Here is a 7,816-nt window from a genome sequence, read left to right as displayed (position 1 = left end):
TCCAGTGTGTACTCTGAACGAGTGTTCAACACAGCCGGTAACTTAGTCAGTGATTGCCGTAGAAGGTTACTTCCCAAAAATGTGGAGAAAATTATGTTTATAAGAATGAACTACATCTTCCACGAGGAAGGCCTTCACCATCAAAGACATCCAAGCACTGACTGTTCTCTAATGGCGGATTCAAGCGGCGATGAATTGATAGTCTGTGATGATGACGTACACACTGATGAGGGTGAGGATGAAGCTGAAGATGATGATGATAGCATCTTTTTAAAACTTTCTATTTAAGTGTAGGGTGCAATCTACCCCCAAAGAGGAAAGGGACTTGGGGCATTTCTATATCACGTACCGTCTTGAAAGGCTGCTGTTTTGGCAATTTCTCATTAAGGGTAGGGTGTCATACACAGACTGACCCCAAACTGGCTTTGTCCATTTCAATTAATATTGTACAGTCTATAATGGCTGAATTTTTTTGTATTTTCTATAAGTGGAGGGGAGCCTATAGAGACAGAAACCAAACTGCCTTTTCCTTTTCAATTAATATTTTACAGTCTATAACGGCTGAATTTTTTGGTATTTTCTACAAGTGAAGAGGGGCCGAGAGAGACAGAAACCAAACTGCCTTTGTCCATTTCTTTACATATTTAACTATAAGTGTAGGGTGTAATATACACCCAAAGACGATGGCTGCATTGCCAATATGCATAGATGGAGAGGAAGACAATCTGGTTTGTGTGTAGAATTAATGACGGCCTACCAGGAATTAAACTGTTTTTTTGATAATTTATTAGCTTTACAATTACATTAATTATCCAAGAAACAGGTGGAGCACTAAATTTGGTTATTTTATGCCCAAAAACTTTATTTTTTAAACAAAACTGCAAAACAAAACCAAACAAAACCAAAACATTCAAGGGCCATTTGGCAAAACCAAAACACGACGGTAATCCAGATCCAAAACAAAAACCAAAACATAAACACGGGGGTCAGTGAGCATCTCTAATTTGCAGGGAGGGAAATAGGTTTATTTATTAAATGGGAATACTATTGCCTTAATGTTGGGGCTGGAGGAAGGCCTAATTATTACTTGTGGGTGGTATTTATTTAACGCCGGGGCTGGTTGTAATTTTCTAAATGTAGCCATTTTTTTTCCAAATAGGGCTTCCAACATTTCAGGATCCAGAGATGCTGCAACTAAAGAAATCTGCAACCACAGCTGGTGAAAATGAGAAGAACAGATAGGAGAGAGCAGGAGAGTGTGTGAAATGTTGTGATTCAAGTGGGCTAATCCCAATTTTTGGTGACTGTTCAGTGGTGTTCACAACAATGCAGGTTTTTCTTCTGTAGGAGGGTGGCCTAGCGCTTGTCATCTGGTAGCCACACCCAATTATACATAGCCACGCCCCAATTGTATAAACACCCCCACTAGCACCTAACAGTGTCTTTGTGCTGCCGCACAGCCACAAATTCTTTTTACATTTTCAACTATAAGGGGGACCCCATGAATTTGTTGTACCGGGGCCCTGAATTCCTCTTAGCAGCCCTGCGTGTAAGTAAGTGACTCTGTGGGGAGAGTGACTTGTATGGCAGAATGCTGCACAAAACGTGGGGTCACCTGCAGCTGTGGAGTAGGCACCCATGGACTGAGTGTGATAGTATCACCCTGCCATTACTATCTATCTGCTATCATAACCAACCGACAAGAGGTACTATACCGCAGCACTATCCCCCTCTCCCTCCTGCCGCATCATCTCTGATGTCAGGAGAGTCACACCGCCGGTATAAATTGTTATTTGTAATGTGAGCCACGCCCCTTCCAAGCATCCTTCACCTGATATAGGAAATACATTCTGCGGCTGTGGGAGAGACGTTCATATACCTCATTGGTGTCTGACCTTTACTAGTTTACATAACATCCAGCAACATTCCTGCAGATGGATTAGGCAGTTAGAGGTAACCATTGATACCTGTAATGATAAAAGTAAAGCAGGTAGGTGAGGAGATGTATTACATCACATACTATGCTATGTGGAGGTACATAGTAGAGAAATAAGTAACCGTGGACGTAGCCTTTAAGCGCTTTAAATGAAATGTGTCCCTATGTCACTGACACACAGCTCTAAGAGAACACGTGTAACAGATATGAACATGTATCATGCAATGCACAGTATGACGTGTTTGGTGTACATGCTGTAGTTATAGTAGTACAATGTGTTAGCTATAGTACATGATGAGTGTGGTATTCCCTGAATACTAGATTATTTTACACTGAAGACCAAGTAACCTAATTGGTGTCTGTCACTGGTAGAGAATATGAAGCACGGCAGCCAGGTTTTATATATTAAGTTAGTCCTTTATAGATACTGGTAAACCCAATGTTATCCTCCAGTGCCATGTTGTGGGCACCATGTCTCAGTAATGATGCCCGGTGTACCAGCTTGGTTGGAACCCACATGACATTACAATGCAGTGACATCACAATGTTCCTGGATTCCGCTGCTGCTAGAAAACAGGTTGTATATACTGGAATCTGGGCAGTTGGTGACAGGCGAGTGAAGAAGATGTGTTGTCGCAAGTCCTCTGTTCGACAGATGAGCCATCTGCTGACCTACCTTTTTATTCTGTTACTAGTTAACGGACTTTTCTTCAGCTTCCCGTGAGTACTGTGTGTATTTCAATGGAAACCATTCCAATTAAGTAATAAGTGAGTCAGATTAGTAGATCATGTCATATAACTAATACAATGATAGTACCAGGTGTGGAATCTCTCTCTGTCTCCACTAAAATATATCAAATATCTCATCTGTGCTTTACCTGTAAACAGCAGTTTAGCTATAAAGAGGATTTTACATACCAAAGTTTATGTTTTATAATATCCAGCATTATAATACACTAATCACATCTCTACCAATCTGACAGACCTGTCTGGGCTATTCTATGTTCCTTGTATAAATCACTTTACAGTCAGACTGAAGGGAGTATTCTCCTCTGAACTCAGGGCCCCCTATGTTGCGGGGCCACACACTGTGTCATGTGGTCATGGATGTTACTATGGCCTTTCATTGTACAGTTCTTACCTGTTTCTTTATCCCTCTGTGATGAGTTCTCAGTCATGTTTATATCTATGAATAAGATGGAGGAAATAAAGTAAAATAAAGGAATATTAGGATACAGTAATAGTAATAAGATTATTGCATATCATTAGATATATTTTCTTCCTGTTTAGATGTATTTGGCTGGCTCAGCACCACACCATAGTAGTCCCACTATCAGCCGGGTTGACTTTCCACATTCAGATACTGCTGACTATAGTTGTGGCCTATGTCAATCTAAGGAGATCTTGGAGAGGTGAGCACTGTGATATTAATATTACTAGTCAATGGGCACAAGGGAGATAACATTATATAACGCTTCATGTTTCCCATTAGTTTCATCACAATTACAGCAAACCCTGTTTTTCATGCATCAGAAAAATGGAAGATTATTATCTTATTACCTGAGCGCACATTGTTTAGTTCAAAAGAACTTTTCTGACACTTTTTTTTAACAATTTAATTGTTATTAACATTGTGTATACTGAACAATCAGAAAAGTTGTGTTTTCTAATCCCCATTTTAGCATCACAAACTGTAAGTTTAATACAGCAAAACTGGTCATGGGGCCCAGTTACTCCAATATATCGCCAATTTTATACAATAACTTAAAATGAGTTTGGTCACAGGTATATTGGTCCTTAGGGGACATCCTTCTCTATAAATTGTTTGTACTTGTTATATAATTTATCAGTAGGGAATTATTAGTGACATATTGTATTGTCATTGCAGGTTGCTGCTTCCATACAATGATAAGACTGAGGGCCATCGACTGGCCTATCATTGGCGCTTGGCCATCGGCAGCAGAGGTACATGATAATTACCACAACAGTGACATTATAACGTGTGTAGTATTTATAATAGTAGCCAAATAAATGGCTTCTAGTTCTCCCAGTGCCCCCTGCAGCGCATCATGTTGCTAGGCAACACAAGCATGGCTGCCATCTTTCCGCTAACCGTACTTATGGCAGAGAGATCATCAGCTAATATGGGGGCACTGCCCAACATCTGTTACCTGTATTTTTCTTTTAATTGAATTATAATACCATCACTAACATTAATGAATGTGGTACTTTATGTTTTGTCTCTATAGAACCCTACATGCATGAAGAAATCTCATCTGTACATCATTTTCTTCAGCAACCTATGTGTGCACTCGGCCATCCTCCATGTATTCTCCATAATGTACATCCTGGGGAACTGGATGGAGGATGTGGGAGCTGAGATGATTTGCACGTATCCTTTATGTCAAAGAACTGGACAGAAGACAGGAACGTGGCTTCTCCCAGCAATTGGTATTAGGACACTGGGAAAGAACATGACTTTATGGTGCAGACGTGTCACTTGTATATAACTGTACAGCACCTTTACCTAACATGCCAGTAATTGTATTTACAGAACAGCACAAAGGCCAAAAAGCACAATGTATATAAATGTAATAACATAGGTGAATAAAACCCAATTAGGGATAATGTAAGCTGCACATTAAAAACCCACATTAATATTTACCACCTTTAATTACATCAATCTTGACCATCTTTCCAAACTAACATAATACCTAGTAAGTTAATATAACTTTACATATGATTACTAATCTCACCTTACATCCAATTAAATAGCACAAAATAATACAATTAGTGTTACAGTTACTCTCCCAGTGCTTCACTTTTAGCAGCCAAGAAACTGCATTTACTTTTTTCCTAGTGTAACAGAAACACTAGAGCCAAAACATAAGTAAGAAGAATAACGACCATTTTTCTGAAGCCACAGTTCACTAATACTTAGTCAGATTCCCACAAAAATGGGTCTTATACTGCAGACAAAGTGTACCGTAACTTCTAACAAGCCTTATGTAGTTCTTACTATTAGATCTATGTAATTGCGGATCTATTAGTGATGTAATAAATTGGATACAATATATATCTCTGAATGTTTGATCGCTGTTTGCACAGATGGGACATAGTACTGTTTAATATGACCGTGTACTACATGGACAGCGATGGTAGTGTGCACATAGGAGGAAATGTCATACAAATATAATACAGCATAGCACTGCGCAGAATGACATTTATACACATCAGTTTCCTATATAGGGCTAAGTAATGATATATAAGAAACACATTTCTGTCATTGTTAGTAATTATTAATGACAATATTACTTGTGTATTAAGTTATAACATACATGTCTAGGTATAAGTTACTGTGATAAAGAACAAGGCAGACAGAATTATACACACAGGTGATTACTGTCTCTCCTCCATCCACTATTTATTACATTTCTTTAATAACGGTGCTTAGTATTGTGGTCCTGGTGACATCATTTATCGGGTGTATATCTACTCCTCTGTACGCAGCCTGCTGCTTTACAATGGTGAGTAACACAATGACAACAAGAAGGCGACTTATTATGGGGATACCCCGGGGTATCTACATAATGATCTCATACTCTGGAATAAAAATATGATTAAATATTGGATGCATGTTTCCTAGAGGTCGTCCACATGTCAGTGTGGTGAGAGGTGTTATATAATTATACTTGTCCGGTGTACACGTGGATAGTGCAGATTTCTGTCACATTATCCCGTTCAAAGTTGCAGTTTCTCTCAGGAGCCACCTGACCTCCTTCCCAGACAATGACAGAGGGTGTGATCAGAGCTGCAGCCTTTTAAAGGCAGCACGCAGGTGCAACTCCTAGTAAGTCTGCTTTGAAACCTGCACTGGGAAGCTTTCCCCACACACCTAAGCAATCTCTCTCCAGTGGTTTAAAATATAAATGACAGAAATCTAGGTCTTAAATACCTGCCATTCGTTTCTTTCCCAGTGCTTCTGTCACAGTACATACAGCCCTGTTTCATGCTGGTGGTGTAATACAATCAGTCCTTTAGTCTTACTACTCTTATCTAGAAATATAATGTATTTATGTATGTTTTGCAGAGCATAGAGACAGAGGTAGTTGAAGCTATCAGCAATCCTGAGGCAAGAAACCTACCCAGCGTGTCATCATCCCAAAATCAGGTAATTATCATGTTTCATGATTAATATTATAACATACTGACCAATATTATTATTTCAGGACCATTTAAGGTATTGTTGGGTCCTGCACATAGATTGTATGATTGGTCCACAATCCAGTGTGTGCATGTACTTAGATGCCCGCATGACTTTGCATAATATATATTTATGTGTTATCAATGCACGGTCAGGTTCTGACCAGATCACATCATTTATGTGCATCCGACCTGTCACACACACTGGGCACACACACACACGTGAGTGGGAGGTGTAACACGGGTCCCATGGAAAGTATAGTGTGAGACCTGAAGACTCAGCTCGGAGCTGGTGAGACATGTCCTTTTGTAGAACAGATATGTCCATGTTCCCCTCTGCACAGCAAGGAGAGCGCTCTTATACATGTGACTCTCCAACACTTTATATTCTGCGGAGATTAGTAACATGAGGACTTACATTTCTCACCAGCTCCGACCTGAGTCTTCAGGTCTCACATTAGACTTTCCATGGGACCCATTCAGCCATTAGTAGCCTGGTGTAGTCACATTAATGAAAGCTTTTATATAAATGGATGCTATGGGTTACCGGACCATTTTACTATGTGTTCCTTTATTACTATTGTTAATACATAATATTGAAATATCACTATGAATAGAGGAGGTAAACTAACACAATGTACATTGATATTTTATCTTTTTGCACCTACAGACCTCATTGCCTGAAGTGTTTTATGAAACAAGTTGCTGAACCTGCTGGATGAAGCAAATAATCATTATTAATTAATTGTTAAAAATTGTAGTTTAAATATAGTTAATATTTAGTAAATTTTATGCTCATACTGTGTGTGTATTCGTTATTTCATAAGACATTTATTATTTGTTATGTTTATTATAAAAATAGTGCTTAAACAGAAGGAAAGAAACTAAATGATCTGGGTAATTTGCTAATTATAATATGTGTATACACAGCACATAAAATTTTGCACAATTGTATCCATTTGTCTGCTGGACACTTTTATGCCGCACGGGCACTCTTTGGTTTTCCACCAGCTCAGAGTAGCTGTGTGCCTGGTATGTTTGTTTGGCATCATACTCACTGCTGGACACAGAGCCAGGGCACTTGTTTCACATGTCCACAGAAGGTGTGTCGGCTGGTGCTACCATCAAGGAGGCTGCAGACATCAGCACCGGAGGAACAGAGATGGTAACAGCAATGACAGCTGAACACTCTGGGTCCAGCAGCTGATCTGAGATGGGTCCAGTAGATCTTCAATACAACCATGTCCTTGGTGTGATGACTCCTCGGCACTACCATGTAATGTCTCTCTGCCCTCACAGAATGAACAGATATAGCCCCATACATCCACAGTGTATATCACACAGAGATTAGTACGTTTGATGTTGTTTCCCTTTGTGGGACAAAATGAAAATGTTACAATTTCTAGAATTTTAATCACCCATGCAAATTGCTGGTAATAAGGGACATTTACAAGCCTGACAACTGAATGGAGTAACATGTAATGATAACAGAGAGTGACGGGATACAGAATTTTCCTCCTTAGGTTAGGAGGAACTGCCTCAATTGTGGCTTTCTTTGTTCAATGTGGACCAGCAGCAAGAATATGCCTCATGTGGTACCCAAATAGTGGAGAGAGAAGATGTAGGGGGTGCTTCCTAAGTACCCGGGGGCCACAGAGCCTGTTTACTCCAGCACAA

General features: G+C 39.6%; 1 long non-coding RNA gene across 1 annotated transcript; it reads left to right on the top strand.

The window, feature by feature from the left end:
- Nucleotides 1–4,194: 4,194 nt before the first annotated feature.
- LOC142108536 (uncharacterized) lies at nucleotides 4,195–6,094 on the top strand. Its single transcript, XR_012680171.1, has 3 exons — nucleotides 4,195–4,328; nucleotides 5,391–5,463; nucleotides 6,027–6,094. It is a non-coding gene; the product is annotated as an uncharacterized LOC142108536 (long non-coding RNA).
- The last annotated feature ends 1,722 nt before the right edge of the window (nucleotides 6,095–7,816 follow it).

This window comes from Mixophyes fleayi, chromosome 12 (genome assembly GCF_038048845.1).
Source record: "Mixophyes fleayi isolate aMixFle1 chromosome 12, aMixFle1.hap1, whole genome shotgun sequence".
Taxonomy (NCBI): domain Eukaryota; kingdom Metazoa; phylum Chordata; class Amphibia; order Anura; family Limnodynastidae; genus Mixophyes; species Mixophyes fleayi.
This window is presented reverse-complemented; position numbering and strand designations above follow the sequence as displayed.